Below are 24,460 nucleotides of genomic sequence, written 5' to 3' on the forward strand. Positions count from 1 at the left end.
GGCAGGCGGACTCTCAACCACTGCGCCACCAGGGAAGCCCCCAGTGCCTTTTTAGAGAGTCTGAAATGGAAGAAGAACATAGGCAGTCAGGGGTATATGCCTGAACTTCCTTTTCCCTGGCAAATACAATAGACCTCCTTTTGGAAAGTACTTAATATGGCTTCCTGCTTTAGAAATATGAATTCTCTCACTTGTTACCCAAAGATCATTTATGTTCAAGGTCATGTTTTAAAAAGTTCAAACAATTTAGGAGCCTGGAGACATCCCCAGTAAATCATAAAAGGCCTCACAGTTCCCAACACAGGAAAATGTTTTTGTTATTATCTCATGGCTACCCAGTGCCCTGTTTGTCCAAGTCTGTATATGACCACTGCATTCTGAACGATGTCTGCAAAACGGTGAGAAAGGGAGCCCATTCAAGCTAAGGAGACACCAATCAGGTGAATGGGATGGGACTTGACAAAGGTTCTCAGGACGTGACTGAAGGGTCAGTGAGAGCCTTGAGTCTTATTGATGAAAGAATAAAATCCACAGGAGCTTAAACGGCGGGCTCAACTGTCAATACCGATGGAAACTGAGCCTTCCATGCATCTTGGATAGGTGTGATTTAGATGATAAGCCCATGATATGGTGAGAAAAATGTGAGTATTAAACCATTTCTTGGGGTTTAGATTTGTCTTTCTTCATCACAGTGTCACTGAGACTGGACTAAAGGTAGCCTTGTTTTATCTGCGTTGTACACTGCTCCAACCGTTGCTCACTGCGCTCCCATCACGCTGGACTTCTTGCACGGCCTTGAGCATCATGCTTCCGCTTCCTACAAGTTCTTCCCTTAGCTTGGGTTCCAGGCTCTGCCCCTCCTTCTCTTATACACACACACACACACACACACGCCACATCATTTACTCTCACTCATCTTTTTCATCTCAGATCAAATATTTATATCTGGAGAGATTTTTCTGACTCTCCCTGATCTGGCTCAGTTTCCTTTTTCATACATTCCTGTGCCTCCCTTGTCACTCTTATACGAATGGTGTATTCAGTAGGCTTATGCATTTTTTCCCCACCTTTTGATGAGCAGCTCCATGAAAATGAAGGCCAGGGCTGTACCTCCATGCACTGCACAAAGGCATCTAGCCCAGGGCACAGCTGGGGGCTGCAGGCTATGGACCCTCTGCTGGCCTGGTAGGCCTTGGCCATCATGATCTCTGCACATCCCCATCACCTAGCACAGTGCCTGGTGCAGAGCAGGCCCCCAGGAAATGTGGATTGATGGACGCTCTTTGGCTGGGCCCCGGCACCATCCGTCATTGACATAGGAGGGAAGAGCCTCCTTGAAGGCAGCACCTCCTGTCAGCATGGAGTTCACATCGGCCAGCCATCAGCCCAGCTGCAATCTCAGTAAGTCAAGACACTGGGCACCACCTCCTAGGGACTCGCCATTGGCCACCTGGGAGCCCAGTGAGAGTTAAGGGCTGTGGCAGTCTGATCTCAGAGCTCTCAAATGCAATTGGTGAAAGAAGTCATTCCTCCTCTTTTCCTCTGTAGGTAGAGGTTGAAAGTCACACCTGGTTTCTAGGGCTCTGTCTCTTTGTGCCCCTAAGTAAATGATAAGATCACCTCTCTAAGCCTTCATCTCTTCCTCTTCCTCTGTAAAATGGGTGTGATAGGAATAGTCCCTAGCGCCCAATGTAAATGTGGGAATGTAGAGCATTTAATGCTCTAATAGTGTGTAACACATGGTGTGTGTGTGCATATATATATATATATATATATACACACACACATTATATATAACTATAATATACATGTAACATATAATATAAATATAAGGTATACATATATGTTAAGAAGCCTCTTCTCATAGAGGCCCCCGATCAAGCCAAAAGGAAACCCCTGGAATTAGGCAGTGAGGACAACATCCCCAGCTAGGCTGTCTTGATTGTTTTACTTGCACTCCTGCCCAGGCTTGCTAGCTCCCATGAGGTTATCCACCTTCTAGACACACAGCCAGAAGAGTTGTCATTGACAACAGAAGAAGGAAAGAAGAACAAAGGATATTTGTATGCCATCTTAAGGAGACAGAGACACTCCTTGTTCTCAGCAATAGAATTGTTCCCAATGTCGCTAGAGAGACCCAGAGCTCACAGTTGTGATGCTACAAGGAGAGGTCCCATGGGCAAGGAGTCAGGTCCCCTGACCAGAGCCATTCCCTGTTTATCTGTTTTACAGGTTGGTGTTCAGGGTCAGTTCTTGTTTGGGGGAAAAGAGAACTCTTCTGTTAATGAGTAAAAACACACAAGTTAGGTGGATGCTTATTGCTACGTACAAGAATTAGATGCTATGTGTACAAAACCACTCTGGCTGTCTGTATGTGAGAAGTTAGCTATAGAAAGGCAGATCTAATTATACTGGATGCCAGCTTAGAGCTGGGAAGTAACATTAGGAGAAATCTCCACTTGAGAACCTTGCTTGTACATGCGAGTGTTTGGGTTTAACAAGAGTGTGAATGTGCTTGCCTAGTCATTCATTCCTCTCATAAATACTCCCTGGGGCCCTCTGTGTGCTCAGCACTCTGCTAGGCTCCGGGGGGAATACAGAAGAATAAGATTGAATCATTTCATAAAAATGGCTAAATCTTAGTGGGGGAGAGAAAACATTTAAACTATTAGTGACAATATGAGTTCTGCATTCAACTAATATTACTGAGCACCACCTACATACCAGGACTTATCCCAGGTTCTGGGGACCCAGCAGCAAACAAAACATAAAAACTCCTCTTCTGGTGGAACTTATGTTCTAGTTGCGGGGAAGGCACCATATAAGATAAGCAAATAAATGTGCAATTTATACTGGTTAGTAATGAGTGCTTTTACTAATAAAGCAGGGTAAAGAGATGGACGGTGATGGGAAGGGGCTGCTATTTCAAACTGGGTGGTCAGCAAAGGTTTTTCCAAAGAGATGACATTTGGGCCAAGAGCTGAAGCTGAATCAAGTGAGGTGGTGAATCATGTCAGTTTCAAGGGATGTGAACTTCAGGCAGGAGGGAATGGATGAGCAAAAGCCCTGAGGAGGATGGTACCTGGTGTGTTCAAGAAGCAGTGGAGAGCTCACTGTGGCTGGAACCAAGGGAGCAGTGGGGAGAGTGGCAGGGCCAGATCATGCAATGTGACCTGTAACTGCATAGCCTTCAAAAGGAAGCAAATATCAACAACAAAAGAAAAGTTAACTCTGAAAAACAGAAGCGAAAACAAAACCCAGCTGCTACAGTAATGAAATTGGGCAAGCAAACTCTACAGTATTTTATGACCATGCCTTATTATACCTGAAGCACAGTTCACTCAGTAAGATGGTTCCGGGGCTGATGATAGCTGGAGATGCGGGGGGACTCCCTGTTATTTCAACTGAATGGGAGGAGTTAGGGAACAGGATGGGGTTCTGCCCAGCAAGCCACCCTGAGAGGACACCCCTTCCTCTTTTTGACTGCCCAGCACCTTCCTATGTTTGGGGAATTTCCCTGCTATAAGTTCCCACCTTTTACAACAGAAGCCAGATGCCCCCTTTCCCAGCCTCCCTTGCGGCTAGAGTGAAAGCATGGTCTCCACCAATCAGATTGCTTGTTCCAGACTTTGCCTTGGAAGCTGGTACCACCCATAATGGCAGCAGCTTTCATCCAGCTTCCAGAGGCATCAGTGGTCGATGGTGTAGTAGAACGTCCAGAGAGCTGACGTTGCAAGGTCCGTAGGGCCCACTGTGGGGGCGGTGATGCCGCTGCCGCACCAGTTCTGCGGTGTGAGTTTAGGGATTGCTCTTGGTGGAGCCTCAAGGCCTGGTTCTCTCCACTGGTATTAGTTTCCTGTTGCTGTTTTAAGAAATAACCACAGTCTTGGTGGGTTAAAACAACAGAAATTTGTTCTCTCACAGTTCTGGAGGCCAGAAGTTCAAAATCAAGGTGCTGGCAGGGCCAAGCTCCCTCTGTAAGGCTCTAGGGGAGAATTGGGTCTTTGCTTCTTCCAGCTTCTGGTGGCTGTTGGCAATCCTTGACTTATGGCCCCACCATTCCAATCTGCCTCTTTGGTCGTGTGGTCTTCCCTTTTCTCTGTGTCTTCACTTCCAGTTGTGTCAAATCTCTGCTTTGTTCTTGTAAGAACACTTGTCATTGGATTTAGGGCCCACCTGGATAATCCAGAATGATCTTATCTCAAGATCCTTAACTTAATTACATCTGTAAAGACTTTTCCCAAATCAGGTCACATTCACAGATTTCAGGGAGTAGAACATGGATGTGTCTTTTTGCAGGCCACCATTCAATCCACTGTACCACCTCCTGGAGATCCTGTGAGCTCACAAATAACCTTTTATATATATATATTTAAAAAATTTTTTAACATCTTTATTGGAGTATAATTGCTTTACAATGTTGTGTTAGTTTCTGTTGTATAACAAAGTGAATCAACTATACATATACATATATCCCCATATCCTCTCCCTCTGTGTCTCCCTCCCTCCCACCCTCCCTATCCCACCCCTCTAGGTGGTCACAAAGCACCGAGCTGATCTTCCTGTGCTATGTGGCTGCTTCCCACTAGCTATCTGTCTTACATTTGGTAGTGTATCTATGTCCATGCCACTCTTTCACTTCATCCCAGCTTACCCTTCCCCCTCCCCGTGTCCTCAAGTCCATTCTCTACGTCTGCGTCTTTATTCCTGTCCTGCCCCTAGGTTCTTCAGAACTTTTTTTTTTTTTTTTAGATTCCATATATATGTGTTAGCATACGGTATTTGTTTTTCTCTTTCTGACTTACTTCACTCTGTATGACAGACTCTGGGTCCTTCCAACTCACCACAAATAACTCAGTTTCATTTCTTCTTATGCCTGAGTAATATTCTTTTCAGCTCACACCAGCCTGAATTGGTTCCTGTTGCTTGAAAACCAGAAACTGGGCTCTGACATCGCCCTACCTGAATTTCCATTCTGTGTCCCCAGCTGGGAAGAGGTGTCTGGCATTGCACCCCTGCTTGGGTCCCAAGCCTGAGACTCTGGCCTCTGCAGGCATGGATGATGCCTGGCCTTCCTGTCTGCTCACTTTGAATCCTGCCACCCCATAGAGGAATGAAATGCTTGTGTCAGCAGCTCTGTGACTGAGACTTTTCCTTCTAGGCTAAAACATACCTCCTGGCTGTATGAGGTTGGGATGCAGACCCCACTACAGAAAGGAGGGCTAGGTGGTTAGCCTCACCACATCAACTATTTATGGCCTTTGTTAAAAAATAAAAACCAGATCAAACTCACCCACAAAAACTTACGGAACAAGCCCAAACCCTTAGAATGCTTCTGAGGAGACAGCAGTGTCTCCTTGCCTCTCCGTGTCCTATCGCCCTGACTGCTCAGCAAGCATCAGCCTTTGTCAGCTCGTGGGGTGAGAATGGAGTCTCTCCAAGGGGAACTTTCCATGAATATCTGGAGCCCATTTTAAGGAAGAAAATAATTTGACAAACATGAGAAGCAATATAGCCTGATGTTTACACACTTGGGCTCAGAAGCCAGAGGGATGTTGAAACCTGAAACCTGGTACCACCTCTTACCGGCTATGTGGCCCTGATAACATTATTCACCTCTCTGAGCTTCGGTTTTCTCATCCCTGGAGAATATTAACATCTACCTGGTTTTTTGTTGTCGTTTTTTTGTTTTTGCTTTTGTGAGGATTAAATAGATTCAATAAAGTTCCTAGTTTAGCACTGACACATGTGAACATGTGAAAACATCTTCAATCGTTTTGCCTCTGTTGTCACCCCTCTCATCTGATAACCTCATCTCGATTTGGTTACCTGTGGATGTACTGCCTCTTCTTCTGTTGTGAGTGCTGTATCCTACAGTGCCTGGCTCATGAGAGGTGTTTTGTGAATTTTGAGTGAATAAAGCTGTGTTGTTTTGATGGGTGTGTAATCTGTGTTTGATGGACCATAAGGTGACAAGACTAAATTGATCATCTTGGACACATATCCCAGAGCCTTATTTCTCTGCCTTCATTCTATCTCCAATGGCGATAACCCCAGTCTCCACCCGAAGCTCACAGTACCAGCAACCTCACCATTTCTGGGAGTCTCTGGGGGAACATCTGGCCTATTCTCACAAGCCTAGTTTGCTTGGCCATCCTGTGAAGCCAGCCTTTTTCTTTCTGCTCTGCACTGCCCGCTATGGGTGAGGGGGCGAGGACACCATTAGCGCCAAGGGTGATGAGATGGCACTGGAACCACAGTGCCACTCACTCCAAAAGTCCCTGTCGAAACAAATACTGCTAAGCCCACCAGTGACCACAGGTGCACTCAGGGTCCCCAGAAATTTCACTGAAACAACGCTTTTGGCTTTGACCTCTTTTACTGTAGCCTGTGCTTTTTAGCATTCAGGCAAGAGTCCCTTGGGTTCAAGACGGACTGGTCTGAATTGCAAGACCTGTGCTGGGTTCTATCTTGTCCTTCCTTCCAGTTCTGGGACTAAGGTCTTGGTAATTAACAGTCAAGGCTTTGGGGGTGTGTGTGCATGTGTGTCATACAACAGGGGTTTAAATATTGGCTCTACCATATACGAGTTCTGTGACCCTGACTAAGTCACATTATCTTGTTAAGTCTGAGTTTTATTATCTGCAAAGTGGGAGGAATAAGTATACTTCCTCACAAGGAAAATTAAGGATTAAGTGAAATAATGATTGCACAGCCTGGTATACACTAAGGACTATATAAATGCCATCATATTCATTTCCTTAGGTGAATTATTTGCCTAGTGGCTCTACTCTTTCATATGCAAATAATGCCTCTTGGTTGATCTGCCACATCTACCAAATATTTGGAGATGAAGGGAGAGTGAAGTGGTGGCAGAGAAGATGGGGAAAGAGACTTTCTAACATCTCAGAGGAATAAAATAGTAACTGTCAGAAACATGATAACACTATAAAAATCAGCTAGAGAACGAGCTCTGTGGATTATGAAATGTAGAGCATGGGACAAATGCTGTGTAATTGCTAAAAGCCTGGACTCTGGAACTCAACAAGTGAGTTCTAACTCCAGTTTTGTCATTTATTAACAGATGTTCTTGGGCAAGTTTCTCCATCTTGTGTGCTTCAGTTTTCCCATCTTAAATGGGGATGATAGTACCTATATCATAGGATTGCTATGGGAATTAAATAAGTTAATTCATGTCAAGCCCTCAAAGCAGTATCTGACACATAATAATTAACTGATAAATATTAACTATTAGTATTAAGTCTACAACTAATTAATTAAGAAAAGAAAATTAAAAAAAAGAAATCCGTAAGTGCTACTCTGTGGATAGATCTGTTCGTACAATGTCCAAATGATCTATGCTCCTTCAAATATTTCAGTCAACTAGATGCCCAGATATGCAGAAATTCTAGGATAAACCACCTAAAACGATTGCTCTTTGTATGTACAAAGACCTTGTACAAAGACCTTACATGCTGAGCTGGATTTTGTTGTTGTTGTTCTTGGAATGCACATGTATTTGTTGCAGAGAATTTTCTACTTTAAAAGGCTTATGAAATACACTCACAGACATAGAAAACCAGTTTATGGCTACCAAAGGGGAAAGGGGGTGGAGGGATAAATTAGGAGTTTGGATTAAAATATACACAGTACTATATATAAAATAGATAACCAACAAGGACTTACTGTATAGTACAGGGAAATATACTCAATATCTTGTAATAACCTATAAGGGAAAAGAGTCTTAAAAAAAATAGATATAGGGACTTCCCTGGTAGCACAGCAGGGGACAAGGGTTCGATCCCTGGTCCAAGAAGATCCCACATGCCGCGGAGCAACTAAGCCCAGGCACCACAGCTACTGAGCCTGTGCTCTAGAACCTGCGAGCCACAACTACTGAGCCTGTGTGCCACAACTACTGAAGCCAACGCGTCCTAGAGCCTGCATGGCACAACTACCAAAGGCTGTGTGCTCTAGGGCCTGCGTCCTGCAACTAGTGAGCTCGCATGCTGCAACTACTGAAGCCCATGCACCTAGAGCCCGTGCTCTGCAACAACAGAAGCCACAGCAATGAGAAGCCCGTGCACCGCAATGCAGAGTAGCCCCTGCTCGCCGCAAGTAGGGAAAGCCCGCACACAGCAACAAAGACCCAACACAGCCAAAAAAAAAAAAAGAATATATATATATTTATATGTATAACTGAATCACTTTGCTGTACACCTGAAACAAACACAACATTGTAAATCAACTATATTTAAATAAAAATTTAAAAAAAGAAATCTTGGGTTAAAACAAGAATGCAAAAATATAATCAAATAAAATGCTCATAGAAGTGGAAGATTTGGTGGACTGTCCATGAAACCTTATTGTGCCCACTCCCGAGACCTGGAAGTCTAATTGGCAACAGTGTAATTGGCATTTCATGGAATGGTGAAGGAGGTGAAGAAGGTTCTCAGGGGGTGCTGGGCTGCAAGCCAAAGAAACTGACTCAAATCAGTCTAAGCTTGTTCAAAAGTATTCAAGGGTACCTCCTACAACACATCTGGGCTCAAGGGTCTAGAGCCAAGAATTGGACATATCAGGGTCTAAGGCTGCTCTGTTCTCTCTCCTCATTCTGGAGCTGCATTCTCCCTCCTCTCTGCTGCTCTCAACTAATCTGTTTTTTCTTTTCCCTTGCTGGGTAGAGCAGCCTTCTACGCCTCTCCTGCCCACAACCCAAATGTGGCCACCCCGCTTTTTCTTCATTTTCTCTCAGTTCTAGTCTCCATAAATGACCAGCAAAGATAACGAAGTACAACTCCAAATTCCCAGGGGAGAATCCGATTGGCCTATTTTGTGCCCTCTCGTCCAATCATCTATGCTTGGGGTCAAAGTCCCATATCACAAACATGGCCGCAGGAGCTGACCCCTGAGGGGTGGGGTAGATACCAGGTCGCAGGGGTGTGAGCCAGATAGGGGCCTAAAAGGCATCTTCAATACACAAAGCAGGAAAAGAGGACAAACGCCTGCAGTGATTGACAATGACTTGGGCTTTGGAAGGACCACTCGACAAGGATCCATGTCAGAATCTTCTGGGGCAATAAGCTTGCCAGTGGCTAGTTCAGTCAGTACCCCCGTCACCTGCCTCCTGCTGTCTAAGACTCAGGAAAGGACCAGGTGGATCTGCAGGTGCACTGTGCCCTGCCCAACCCTCTCTGCACTCCCCAAAGAGACAGCCTCTTTCCCTACACCACACCCTCCCCCTTGCCTCCAACACTCTGTCCTGCGGCCCCTCCCCCTACATGTCCGCAAAGCTGGCTCCTCCTTATCCTTCAGGGCTCACCTTAAAGTCACCCTCCACACCCTTTTTGATCTTCTCCACCTTTGTACATACCCTGTAAACTCCCTTCATAGAATAATCATAATCAGAATTAAATGCTTATGATAATAGTAGCGAACACTCAGACGATGTTTCCTATGAGTTGGATATTTCTTTGTCCATGTGAATTCAATCCATCAACACATCTAAATCTGTGAAGTAGGAAGTCCTATTATCCCTCCTTTCACAAGTGAGGAAACTGAGGCACAGAGTTGTTAGGTAACTTGCCCAATATCCTCCGGCAAGCAACTAGCTCCAAAGTCTGAAACCCTAACCCCTGCTTCCTCCTGACTACAGTGTTCCACTGTTTATAGGCTGGATTACTTATTCATTATCTGTCTACTCAGTTATATGCTCTGCACAGTCAAGGGCTGTATTGATTGTGCCCACTCTATCTTTATCACTTATCAGAATGCCTCACACTAAATTTATTTGCAAAACGAATAAATGAAGGGACATGGGAAAGCAAGAATGCGTTAATTCCTTTTAAAAAGAAAGACCCAAGATGCGTGTCTGCATGATAACAGGGAATCAGGTAAGATCACTCTTCCAAGACTTTAAGGGGGTGTATATAGGATTAAACAGGGGGGCCCTTCTAGAAATAGCACCAGGGGAGGACTGAGAGATGAGAGTCCTCTCGTATAAAGGCTGTCTTTCTTTCTACTGCTCTCATCTTTATCCTGTGCTCCTATCTCACCCACACTCAGATTGCCAATCTGAGCTGAACGGAACTGCTTCCATGCTGTCAGAGGCGGGAGCAGCCGGCATTAATAAGCGGACAGCTGTCCAGCAAAGCAGGGAATAGAGATGTGCGCGATGTCCCAAGCTTAGAGCTCAGGCATGGGACGCTGATGGTGACCTCCCTTCTCCCCAATTGTTCATGGCAGGAACAATACAGAGGTTGGGGGTGGAGGAAATGGACAGAGGTCTGCGGAGGGGGCTCTAACCTCAAAACATATTCAGAATCCTATTCCTTTCCATCACCCTCATCACTACCAGCTGGGCCACAACCACCAGTGCCCCCTACCTGGATTCCTGCTCTGGCTTCCTAATGGTCTCCCTGCTTCCAATCACCCCCCCCCCAATATCTTCCCAACCAGAGGTTGGAGCCACCCTGTTAGAACCTACCTCTGATCATGTCCCTCCTCTGCTCAGAACCCTCCCGTGGTACCCTTGGCACTCAGAGCAAAAGCAAGGTTTCTACAGTGGCCTACGAGGCCCTGCGTGATCGTGATCTGGCTCCTATCACTACTGCTCCTCTCTGGTGTCCTTGATGTCCACGGAAAACATCAGTCACGCCTCCGCCTCCAGGTCTTTGCTCCAGCTCTTCCCTCTGTCTGCAATGCTTTTCCCCCAGAGATCTGCTTCCCTAAACTGCTCACCTGAGTGTTTGTTCTCACTGAAGCCTATTCACCCATGCAATAGGAGTTAACATCACAGCCTGACACCCCTTTGCCCATGCCTGAACCCCCTTCCCTATCTGCTACCCATAGCACGTATCCCTTTCTAACATGCCTCACCGTTTACTTATTTATTTATTATATTTATTTATTTTGTTTCCTGGCTCTCACACTCAAACTTCACGAGAGCATCTTTGTACGCCGTGTGCACTGATGATTCCCAAGCATCCAGGACAATGCCTAGCACGTAAAGGCCCTGTATAAGTCACTGGGCACCGATGGCATGAAGAACTGCTGACATCCATTCATTTGTTGAAGGCTTACTACGCACCTGGCACAGCGCTCAGCACATCCCAGGGATTATCTCATTTTACCCTCAGGGCTGAATGGACCTGAAACCCCTTTCCATGGCCCATGGGGTCCTTCACGATCTGGTCCTGCCTCCCTTTCCTGCCATTCTCCTTGCTCACCGGCTTCAGCCGTTCCACGCTGGCCTCCTCTGCTCCCCACACGTATGGGAAACAGCCTGGCCTCAGGGGCTTTGTATCTGCTATTTCCTCCACTAGAAACATTCTTTTTTAGAACTTCACATGACCTTCTTGTCCCTCACTTTATTTGGGTCTCGGCTCAAGTATCACCACATCAGTAAGGTCCTTGCTGACCACTTTATTTAAAATAGCACCCCTATCACCCAGTCTCCTTTCTCTGCCTTTTTACTTTTTATAGCACTTATTATATCCACATTAAGTTATATATTGATTAATTTCTTTCTTCCCTCACTAGACTTTCAGCCCCCAATAAGGGTGGAGGGAGATCAACTCATTGCTGAGGCCCTGATATCTAGAACTGTGTCTGGAACAGAGGAGGCGCTCAGTAGATCCTGTTGAATGAAGGGCAGGCTCCACAATCATCTTCAGTCCTGGATGAGAATCTGGAGGCCGAGAGAGGTTGAGTCACTCCCTAGGTCATATAGCTAATAGAGAGATAGGAAGAACTAATGTTCTGATGATACTTTTCTTCTAAAGTATCCTAAGAACCCTGCTCAGTTCTTGTATATGGTGGGTGATTGATACACTAATAAATCAATTCTTGAAAAGCATAGAGTGTGGCTCAGCTTTCATATTCAAAGTCTGGGACACTTGCAGACTGTAAACTCCTGGAGGGCAGGGATTGTGTGAATCTGGGCAAGTGACTTGACTTTTCTCGGTCCCAGGTTGCCATGTCCAGTAATAGCTGACTTAAGGATTACATGAATTAATGCATGCAACATGTTTAGCATAGTATCTGGTGTCATAAGGCATAAAAATCTCTAGTTTTTATCATTATGAATTGTCTTCAGACCCCTCCATGGGGTACAGTACTTAGCACATAGCAGGCACCCCAGGAATATTTGCTGTGGTTCAAGTCTTTGAAACCATGCACGAGGGGCTGTATTATTGTTGAAAGGTATCTGCTGCCTCTTCCCCATCATACCTCCGTGCCGCAGGAGGATCACACTTCTCTGACTCTTTGGTCTTGGTCTTGGCCATGTGACTTGTTTGAGTCAGTGAAATAGGAGCAGAAGTGACACAGGTCTCTTCTCTTCCAAGGAAGAAGTTTTAAGAGCCATTGTGGGGTTCACGCTGATCTCATTTTGCCTTCGACAGGAGACCAGCAACATCCCAGAGGCTGCTCCAGAGACTAAACTTTGACCCTGGAATTGAAGACAACTTGATGCAGAGTCCGATCGGACCTGTGATGAGAGCTGACATGAGACATGAGCAAGAAATAAACCTCTGCTATTCTGAGGCACTGAAATTTAGGGCTCATTTGTTACTGCAGCATACCCATGCCTATCCTGATGGATGCACTGTGGCAATTGCGGTTATAGTACCATCTCTGGATTCTACATGTTTTTGAACAAAATGCGTTTACATGAGCACAACCCTGTAGATAGAACAGAATGGCGGAGCGTGATGGGATGGAGAATATTCCAGCCTGGGCAGGAGAACCACAGTGGCCAGGGCAGCCAGAGGCAGCATATCAGTAGTTCTGGTGGTGGAGGGTGGGAGGCAAGGGATACTAATGAGCCTGGAAGTAAGTAAGCTAAGTAACTTTTTTTCTTTCCCCAAATCACTAACTTTCATTGTTATTTCTCACATGGTAAGTACAATGTTATTTCTCACATGGTAGGTATATGTATAATATATGTATACATATTTAGTTTTATATAAATAAATATAAATATTTATATATAAATAATAAATATAAATATTTAGTTTTATATAAACTCTATATATATATATAGTTTTTCATTGAAAAAGAGCCCAATAGTAGAAAATGTTTGAAGAATATAAATGGATAAAGAAATTATGGAAATCTCAATCTTACTATGCTCAACTCCCCCCAGGAGATAATCACTGGTATTGCTTGGTGCAAATCCTTTACCTGTGCATTTACATACACAGCTATTTTTTTTCTAGCATAAATGAATGGAATAATACTATATGTATTGTTCTGCAATTTGCTTTTTTATTTTAACTTAGTATTTCTTGGAGACCTTTTTGTGGCACTCAGTAGAGGTCTAGCTCATTTTTAGAATGGCTTCATATTATTCCATGCTATGGATGAAGTGTAATTTATTTAACCCTTCCACTATTAATGGACATTTATACCCATTTGAAGTTTTACCTCCTTCTGTGATTCATGGACTAATAGCTCCACTAATGGCAAGCTTTACAACATGGCAGTATAAACGACTACATTTTTCCCTCCCTGAATTTGTAAACGTCTTATCAACAACAGTACAGGGGTGGGTGTGTGTGCATTGGCTGCAGATGCCTCATGCCTGGGCCATGGCAATTCCTCCTGGAGGTGAAGGCTGTTTGCCTGCACTGTCTTGGGAAAGAGGAAGAAGCTCCCAGAAGACCTGCCTTTCTCGTCTCTGACCCGCCTCTTTCTCTCCCCTTCCAGGCATAGGAACAGTCCACAGTTCCTAAGAAGATTCCAGATCAAAGTGCTTCCTGTCCTTTGGCCCAAGAACCATACCCACTTACAAATGAATCATGATTAACTTTACACTTGTGCTTGGGGCATTTCCCTAAACTCTCATGTAAGCCCACTCTTGATGTGTTTAGCTTTTATTTCTTGCTCTCTCCATTTATCTGTCTCTGTCCACCCTGTTTCTGTCAGTCTCCTTCTCTCCTCCACCAAGATACAGAATTTTATCCTCAGTAGATTATGAATGAAGTCTTATCAGTTGTCATAAGCAACCTTGCTGGGGGTGAGGAAGCAGAACGTGGCAACTCTGGGAAAATGAGACGAGAATTTATTACTTAGGGTTTTCTCAGTGCCTCACCCCAAACCTCATGCTTACTAAAAGCACTAGATACCATCTCGTTGATTTTAAGATGTTGTCCTTACCATGCTGACATTTCTAAAGCCAGCATGTGTTCTATGATAAAAGTCTACTTTTAATACAATATTTTAAAAATAACCAATGGCATTTTATAATTGAAGTAAATTCCTGTAAGAAGGAATGATTCAGTTGCCCCTGCCATTAGGAACTGTGTCAAGGATGAGGACACCCAGAAGCCAGCCATGGTTCTCTCTCCTCTAGCCCCCTCCCCACATGCTCATCATGCCTGAAATATCCACTATTCGAATTCTTTCTTAGGACCCTTAAGGGAACTTGGGCTCCATGGGTGGTCCTCTGGCTTGGCAAACTAAAGCATTAGCACCTCCTGGCTAGAGTGATTGGTTCAGGGGCAGGCACATCACCCAAGCTGGGCCACTGAGACTTAGGTCCTCTTGGCTGGTAACAAGCCAATGGGATGTCGAGGTCCAGAGCTGCAGGGGGCCATCAAAACCTTTGGGGATGAAGCCAACCCAAGAAGTCAGAGTCCAAAGATGAAGAGAGGGAATTCCCAATGCCATTGTAGAGCACCTGGATACAGCTGTTCCTGAAGCTAGACCATTTAGGTTTAAGCCGGTTGGAGTTGAGCTTCTGCCACATGCAACCAACCCTGACCTGATGACTACAGCCGCAAATCTGTGCTGACACACAACAGGGCTAGAGCATGAAAGAGAAGAAAGGGGAGGGGAAAGCTTGGAGTAGGGGCAAGGGGACAGGGGTGTGGTGAGGCAGGAGAGGGAGAAATCCCAGAGCACTGAAAGGGACAGTGTGGAGATAAGGGAGCCACGAATAAGGATTTCTCGGCATGGTCTCTGAGGCCCTCCCAGTGGGACCTGTCTCTCTCTTTCCTTGCATTGGACAACTCCATCCCCTTTGCTTCCTGTTCTCTCACATCCTAGGTATCCCTTCCTCAGGGCACATGCTTTTTCTTTCTGGACTGTTCATACCCCATTGTTGGCTAATTTTTCAGTGAGTCTTGAACTCAAAGATCTTCTACTAGGGGGGCCCACCCATACCCATACCAGACGTACCTCTTCTATCTAACACCCTCCCCATTTGAAAGTACACGTATGCATACTTGTGCATGTGTGTGTGTGTGTGTGTGTGTGTAGTTATCTGGTTAATGTCCTTCTTTCCCACTAGACTAAGCTCCCCAAGGTGAAATCTCTGTCTTTGCAATCCTACACCCAGTGCCTTGCACATGTCTGGAATTTTCCCATTACGCTCGGGAAATATCTGCTGAATGAAGGAATCAGAGTCTCACTTGGGTTGAAGTCCCCCCAGGGCACACACTGATAAAGGTTCAGGGTCTGGACTCAGACTCTTGGGTGCCAGCCTGACTAATTGTGATCTTGGGAAAGTCACTGACATTTGTCAGGCTCAGTTTCCTCATCCGTGAAATGGGGGTAATAGTGGCACCCACTTCCCAGGGATGCTGCAAGGATTACATGAGCTATTATCAATAAACCACTGAGAACAAGAGCTGACACAGTCAACACAGAATAAAGGTATGCTAAGCTTATTCTCACAAGGGCCCCTTTAGCTGTGGTTGACAACAGGGAAGGAATAAACCTTGTGTTGCCAAAGGACATATATCTCCAAGCCCAATTGAAATAAGACAAGAATAACTACAGGAAGCCAGGAAGCATGAGGAGTTGGCTTTGGCTAGGTTTGCAGCCCACGGTGGCCCACGGCTCGATGGCCCAGCCATGTTTAGAAAGATCACCTGGTATCTAGAGAGTCCTCAAATGCAGTACTTCACGCTTTGATGGACTCAAGAACAACCTGACGGGTCTTTTGAAAATGCAGATTCTGATTTAGGGCAGGGCCCGAGACCGTGCATTTCTAACATGCTCCCAGGCGACGCTGCCACTGCGGTGGGCACACCGTGCTTTGAGCAGCCAGGCAGACGCACAGTGGGAAGCGATTGCCGGCGTTCCGAGGAAAAGGAAGCTGGCTGGCTCTAGCGCCCAGCACTGTTGGAGAGAGTGGGTGATTGAGAAGGAAAGGAGACAACCTGAAATGGAAATAAATGCTGTGCACCACAATCTCATTACTGTCTAAAATTAGATTAACATAATTAAACATTTAAAAGCTGGATTAAAGCATGTCAGTCTGAAATCTAGTGCTGAACGATGCTGTGGCTCTCTTTGCTTTTTCCTTAAGGGTTTGGGCTAATGGGTATTTCCAAGATTGCTGGGTTACATGTTGTTCTTTGTGATTTTAAATTACCACCAAACACCTCCAACTGGCCTTCTTTTCGAGATGACTTTCCCAGGACATGGCTGCCACGACTCTGAAAAATGTTCCGGCGTCCTGAGCCCTCAGCCCCTTCCTCCCACTGACTTCTAGCCTCCTTGGGATGAAAAAGGAGGTTTACTCACCCTACAATCTGCAGGTATGCACCTGATACTTGTCACACCCATCACAGTGATTGGCATAAGTATTACTGAGATTCCCGTTTTAATAGTATAGAAATAGAGGTTCAGAGAGGTAAAGTAAGCTGCATGGGGTCACACAGCTGATTCGTGGAAAAGACGGGATGCTAACACAATTCTGTTTGTTTGACTTTAAAATATCCATGTTCTTTCCATGGCCTCTCTGAAGAGTAAAGCATCATGGGGCTCCAGTAAAGGTGTGTGTGTCTGGGTGTTTGTGTGTGCATACAACGTATATACACATTGTGTGTAGGCAGAGGAGGGAGGTATGCAGAAAGAAAGAGAGGCAGAACGAACATCCAATTTTAAAATCTCTGTCTCTTCGTTTTTGCTAAAGTTGCCATACTGGAGCCATTACCAGCTGATATAATTTACTACATAATTTAATAGAACTGGGCTAAGTGATCTGTTCCCTCACCACAGTCACAAAGCACTTACTAACTTGGGCTCTAATTCCAGTCCTGGAGTCATTAAGTCTGTTCTCATCCACCCAGAGACTAATATCCCAAGGGTGAGTATTATCTTGGTGACATACTTGATTGCATGGCTTTGAGCCTGGAATGGAGAAGGTTATCCTTTCCCTCTGCCCAGGGTAGGTGGATGGTGATGGCAAATTGGGGTGGGGACCGTGGAGCTAGGCGAGGGTCGCGGTGGCCATTCTTTCGTAGGATGCAGCCATATCCTTGACAAGCTTCTCTCCTGAATACTCTGAGACTTGAAGTTTTCCCAAAACATCTTCCTATAAACGAGATTTCCTTCAGTAGAGTGAGCTATTTTCAAGAAGTCCTGGGAGAGAACTTTGCCTAAGCTGGATTTAGACTGGAGGGACGCTGATGTAGGGAAGGGCTCCTCATTAAAGAGCTGTTGCTTTGAACTGAAGATGACCATTTTCTCCTACCTATACAAGCCAGAGAGTCACTCTACTATTATTATTCATTTTAGAATAAAATGAGGACCTACTATGTGCCAGCCAGTCTTCTAGATGCTGAGACCACCACTGTGAACCAGGCTTGGACTCTAGACAGTGAGACATTAAAAATGTAGGAAAGGGCTTCCCTGGTGGCACAGTGGTTGAGAGTCTGCCTGCCAATGCAGGGGACACGGGTTCGAGCCCTGGTCTGGGAAGATCCCACGTGCCACGGAGCAACTGGGCCCGTATGCCACAAATACTGAGCTATGTGCGTCTGGAGCCTGTGCTCCGCAGCAAGAGAGGCCGCGACAGTGAGAGGCCTGCGCACCGCGATGAAGAGTGGCCCCCGCTTGCCACAACTAGAGAAAGCCCTCGCACAGAAACGAAGACCCAACACAGCCGAAAATAAATAAATGAATAAATAAATTAAAAAAAAATGTAGGAAAATGGTTCAGCCTCTGTGGACAACAGTTGGGTTCCTTAGCAAGCTGAACGTTGAATTACCATAAGACCCAGCAATTCCACTGCCCGAAGAATTGAAAACAGACACTAAAACAAATGGTACACAAATGTCCAAAGCAGCACTGTTCACAATAGCCCATGTGCTAGAAAAACTCAAATGTCCATCAGCAGATGAGTGGATGAACCAAATGTGGTCTATCCACACAATGGAATATCACTCAATTATAAAAAGGAATGAAGGGGAACCCTCTTACACTTTTGGTGGGAATGTAAATTGGTGCAGCCACTAGGGAGAACAGTATGGAGGTTCCTTAAAAAACTAAAAATAGAACTACCATATGATCCAGCAATTTCACTCCCAGGTGTATATCTGGAGAAAACAACAATTCAAAAAGATACATGTACCCCAATGTTCATAGCAGCACTATTTACAATAGCCAGGACATGGAAGCAACCTCAATGTCCATCGACAGATGAATGGATAAAGAAGATGTGGTACATATATACAATGGACTATTACTCAGCCACGAAAAAGAATGAGATAATGCCATTTACAGCAACATGGATGGATATAGAGATTGTCACACTGAGTGAAGTAAGTCAGACAGAGAAAGACAAATATCATATGATATCGCTTATACGTGGAACCTAAAAAAAAGGGTACAAATGAACTTACCTGCAAAACAGAAATAGAGGGCTTCCCTGGTGGCGCAGTGGTTGAGAGTCCGCCTGCCGATGCAGGGGACACGGGTTCGTGCCCCGGTCCGGGAAGATCCCACATGCCGCGGAGCGGCTGGGCCCGTGAGCCATGGCCGCTGAGCCTGCGCGTCCAGAGCCTGTGCTCCATGACGGGAGAGGCCACAACACTGAGAGGCCCATGTACTGCAAAAATCAAACAAACAAAAACAGAAATAGAGTCACAGATGTAGAAATTGGCAATTGCCAGGGGGGAATGGGGGGAAGGGATAAATTGGGAGATTGATATTGACATATATACACTATTATATATAAAATAGATAACTAATAAGGACCTACTGTATAGCACAGGGAACTCTACTCAGTACTCTGTAATGGCCTATATGGGAAAAGAATCTAAAAAAGAGTGGATATAGGTATATGTATAACAGATTCACTTTGCTGTACACCTGAAATAAACACAACATTGTAAATCAACTCTACCCCAATACAAATTTTTTTAAAAAAAGGAATGAAATTTTGATACTTGCTACAACATGGATGAGCTTTGAAAACTTTATGGTCAGTGAAAGAAGCCAGGCACAAGAGGCCATTTATTGTATGACTCCATTAATGTGAAACATCCTGAATAGGTAAATCCACACAGAGGGAGAGCAGATGGTTAGAGGCATGGGCTGGAGTGGGGGGGATGGGAGTGACTGCTTAATGGGTATGGGGTTTCCTTTTGGGGTGATGAAAATGTTTTGGAACTAGATAGAGGTGGTGGTTGTACAATACTGTGAAAATACCGAATGCCAATGTTATACACTTAAAATGGTTAATTTTATGTTGTGTGGATTTCACATTAATTTAAAAAGTACATGTTAATACAATAATTTCAGATAATGAGAAGAGCTAATAGGAAAATAAAGCAGGATAATGAGGTCATCAGAGATGAAATGTAAGAGGCTGTCCACAAAGGGGCAACATTTAAGGCAATTGCCTGGAGGGGAAAACCTTGCAGATTAGGGAAGAACTTTACAGGCAGGGGAAGAGTAAGAACAAAGGCCCTGGGGCAGGAAGGAGATGGGCCTGATGGGTGCCAGTGTAGCTGGATGTTGTGGGTAAAGAGGGGGAAGGCCAGAGCTGAGAGTGTGAGGTAGGTAGGAACCAGATCCTGGAAACTCACCTGAAGGGAAGAAGCTTGCATTTGACTCTAATTCTCAGGGGAAGCCACTGGAGAGTTGTAATCAGGTGACATATGCTGATTTGCATTTTTTGTAAATACAGGTAAAATTTGCCTAACATAAAATTAACTCATTAATTTTAAAGTGCACTATTCAGTGACATTTAGTAAATTCACAATGCTGTGTAACTACCATCTCTAGTTCTAAAACATTTGCCTCACCCCAAAGAAAGCTGTAGATATTAAGTAGTCACTCCCACTACCCCCTCCCCGAGCCCTGCTAACCACTGATCTACTTTCTGTCTCTATACACTTACCTATTCTGGATGTTTCATATAAATGGAATCACACAATATGGGACCTTTTGTGTCTGGCTAATTTCACTCAGCATCATGTTTTCAAGGTTCATTCATGTTGTAGCAAGTATCAGAACTTTATTCCTTTTCAGGGTTGAATGATATTCCATTGAATGGATAGAACACGTTTTGTTGATGCAGTCATTAGTGAATGGACATTTGGGTTGTTTCCATATTTTGTGAATAGTGCTACTATGAACATTTTGTAGAAGTTTTTGTTTGAACACCTGTTTTCAGTTCTTTGGGATATCTACCTAGGAGTGGAATTGCTGGGTCGTATGGAAATTCTATGTTTAATGTTTTGAAGAACTGCCAAACTATTTTCCACAATGGCAGCTCTATTTTATATTCCCATGTACTGATTGGCATTTTTCAAAAAGAATTTTTTGGTTGTTATGTGGCAAAAAGATCGTAGGCAGGAGGTGGAGGAGGCATGGAGACCAGTTAGTTCCCTTTGTCCGGGGAGGAGGTGACAGTGGCTGAGACTTTATTAGCAGAAGTAGAGGTGAGGAAAAGTGGATGAATTCTAGCATGTTTTGGAATGCCCTGACTTACAACCGAAAACTTCAGGTGGAATTCTAGCTGTGAGAGAAAAATTGTACAAAGGCAGCTCTGGTCTGATTTTGAAGTGAAATGTAGTGGGGAGATTTGAATCCTGGGAAGAAAAAAGTTCTTCAGCCACTCTCTATTCAGTGATTGGTGAGGATGTTTTGTAGGGAAATTTCCATTATCTTGCCAGCTGGCTTGAAAACTACTCTTGGGGATAAAACTTTTTTTTAAGAAAGACACCTTGATGGGCAGCTGAGAGGAAAAGTGAGACCCTGAAGTCATCAGTCAGTAAAAGCAAAGTCCCCTAAAGCAAGGTTTAATGGTTCTCCAGAATTTTCCCTGGCGTGGGGTTGGAGGAGAGAAAAAAGAGATTAGAATGGGTGAGGAAGGCATCAGTTAGGCAATGCCCTGTGGATGCCTGGGACCACTGGCCAGAGAAGCATCTCCAGTGAAATCTGTTGAATCATCTGGCTTAAAGCCCGTGAAAAGACAAGACCACTGAGTCCCAGGGCAGCAAAATGCTTGCAAAAAGATGGGTGATACTAAGTGGCAAAACCAAAAATCAAATGTCCTTTCCACTTTTCTCTTGCTATGGAATGTTTTCAAAGGGTTTCTTTGAAGAGAAACAAGTAAATACTCAAGCTGCACTCCCTATAAGTTTACATTCCCCTTCATCCAACCATCCATCCATCCATCCATCCATCTATCCCCCATGACCCATCCACCTACCCATGCATCCATTTCATCATTCAGCAAATTTCATAACACATTTACCATCTAAGCTGAGGTTGGGTTGTCAGAAGGCAATCCTATTTACCATGACATGGAATTTGAATTTTATTCTAAGAGTAACAGGGACCCATGTAGGGGTTTTAGCATGAGGTAGCCTAAACGTAAGTTAAAATGATTACTTTGGTTTGTGGATGGTGGGTGGGAGGGGGCAAAAGAAGGAGCAGGGAGATGCAGTCTCTAAATAACACAGTCTGACAGGCCTATTGATACGGACCAAGGTTCTTGGCCTTCCCCAGTCAATAGAAATTGATCAGAGGTCAGACAAGAAATTCAAGCAAGGCTTTATTGGGGCCCCTGCTGCAGCAGCGCGGAGCAAGAACAAGCAACACGTTCCCCAGCTCGCTCCCCCGAGAAGGGGGGCAGCTGGTTCCTTATATGGGGTGAGGGTAGGGGTGGTGCCCAGGGGTCAGGGCAGAGGGGTGGCTTAGGTGTTTTGCCCACCCCTTTCTTGGTGTTCTGTGCAGGGGACATGCACAGTACCCTGCTTTTGCTCCTGGCTTTTCAGAAGTGGCAGTTGGGTTTTTTGATCTTTTTGTATCTTTTATATCTTGTTGTCCATAATTTGCCCCAACTGCACATGCACGCACTTATTTTTAGTCCCTTATATTTTCTTTGTATTTTGTTTCTCGAGGAGACATTTGTCCAGGTGTAAGCACTGCAGCAAAGGGTCCCAGGTCCTAAGTCCCAGTCTGTCTCACTATTGCCTTCAGCTATCTGGGCTTCCAAGCAGTTCAATAAGAACTTATTGAGTTGCTACTGCATACCAGGCCCAGGTACTCTGGGTACAGAGATGATCAGGGAGTGTTGCCTGCACTGGAACTGAAGCTGCAGTGGGAGAGACAGAAGGAAGCCAGCAATTATGACTTGGGATAGGATATCTGGATACCCAGATGATGTGACGACACACGGCGGGAACCCCAACAGAACCTAAAGAGGCAGAGATATCAAGGAGGGCATCTTGGAGGAATTGGCATTTAGGCTGAGGATCTAAGGATGACTTGGATTTAGCTGGGGAGGGCATACTTGGCAAAGAAAACAGGATGAGCAAAGGCACTAAGGCATGGCACAGCGTGGTTTTACGTGGGAAGTCACATGAGATTCCTTAGGGAATGAGGCAGAATATTACTAAACAAATAGGTACAAGTGATGTGTGTGTGTGTGTGTGTGTGCGTGTGTGTTACAAGCTGATCAGTATGGGAGGGTGGCTGTGGGTGGAGGATGAGAATGGAGATGTTGGCAGGGGCTGGGCATGGTAGATCTCACATGGTTCGTACTCGGATGGTACTGGGGAGCCGCTGATTATAAAAGGGAGAGGCACAAACCCTCCTGCTTCTGCTCCTTTCTCGGTGAAGAGTCATAGTCTGAGCATGTGTGGGCAAGAGAGGATGAGACCTTAGGAAGCAAATTCAATACGCTGTTTGTTGGTATAAGGTGTATGTGTGGGGAGCCTATTTCCAGGGGCAATTTATGTCTGCTCTAAAAAATAACCTTTTTTCCTATTATACTAATAATCTATTTGTTTTGAAAATTTGGAAAATATGGACTAGAAAAATGAACAAAAATTTAAACCTGAAATTACATCCCCTAGTGATAAATCTGTTAGTATTTTATTGTATATCTTTCGTGTCATTTAAAATTACATAACCATGATTTTTATATAAGTGAGATCATAGTCTGCACACTGATTTATTAGTTGCTCTTACACTTAGCTATATAGCATTAACAGCCGCTGCATTCATTTCCTAGGGCTGTCAGAATGAAGTACCACAACCTGGGTGGATTAAAGCAACAGAAATGGACTTAGAAATAGAGGGACCTTCAAGATGGTGAAGGAGTAAAACATGGAGATCACCTTCCTCCCCACAAATACATTAAAAATACATCTACATGTGGAACAACTCCTACAGAACACCTACTGAACGCTGGCAGAAGACCTCAGACTTCCCCAAAAGCAAGAAACTCCCCACGTACCTGGGTAGGGCAAAAGGAAAAAGAAAAAACAGAGACAAAAGAATAGGGATGGGACCTGCACCAGTGGGAGGGAGCTGTGAAAGAGGAAAAGTTTCCACACACTAGGAAGCCCCTTCACTGGCGGAGACGGAAGGGTTGGGGGGGGAAGCTTCGGAGCCACGGAGGAGAGCGCAGCAACAGGGGTGCAGAGGGCAAAGCGGAGAGATTCCCGCACGGAGGATCGGTGCTGACCAGCACTCACCAGCCCGAGAGGCTTGTCTGCTCACCCGCCGGGATGGGTGGGGGCTGGGAGCTGAGGCCTGGGCTTTGGAGGTCAGACCCCAGGGAGAGGACTGGGGCTGGCTGCGTGAACACAGCCTGAAGGGGCTAGTGCACCACAGCTAGCCGGAAGAGAGTCCGGGAAAAAGTCTGGACCTGCCTAAGAGGCAAGAGACCATTGTTTCGAGGTGCGCAAGGAGAGGGGATTCAGAGCACCGCCTAAACGAGCTCCAGAGACTAGCGCGAGCTGCAGCTATCAGTGTGGACACCAGAGACGGGCATGAGACGCTAAGGCTGCTGCTGCCATGACCAAGAAGCCTGTGTGCAAGCACAGGTCACTATCCACACCTCCCCTCCCGGGAGCCTGTGCAGCCCGCCACTGCCAGGGTCCCGTGATCCAGGGACAACTTCCCCAGGAGAACACATGGCACACCTCAGGCTATGCAACATCACGCTGGTTTCTGCCACCACAGGCTCACCCTGCACTCCGTGCCCCTCCCTCCCCCCCCCCGCCCCGGCCTGAGTGAGCCAGAGTCCCCGAATCAGCTGCTACTTTAACCCCGTCCTGTCTGAGCAAAAAACAGATGCCAGAGGGCGACCTAAACACAGAGGCAGGGCCAAATCCAAAGCTGAACCCCGGGAGCTGTGCAAACAAAGAAGAAAAAGGGAAATTTCTCCCAACAGCCTCAAGAGCAGTGGATTAAATCCCCA

The sequence above is a fragment of the Pseudorca crassidens genome, chromosome 15, assembly GCF_039906515.1.
Source record: "Pseudorca crassidens isolate mPseCra1 chromosome 15, mPseCra1.hap1, whole genome shotgun sequence".
NCBI classification, from domain to species: Eukaryota; Metazoa; Chordata; class Mammalia; order Artiodactyla; family Delphinidae; genus Pseudorca; species Pseudorca crassidens.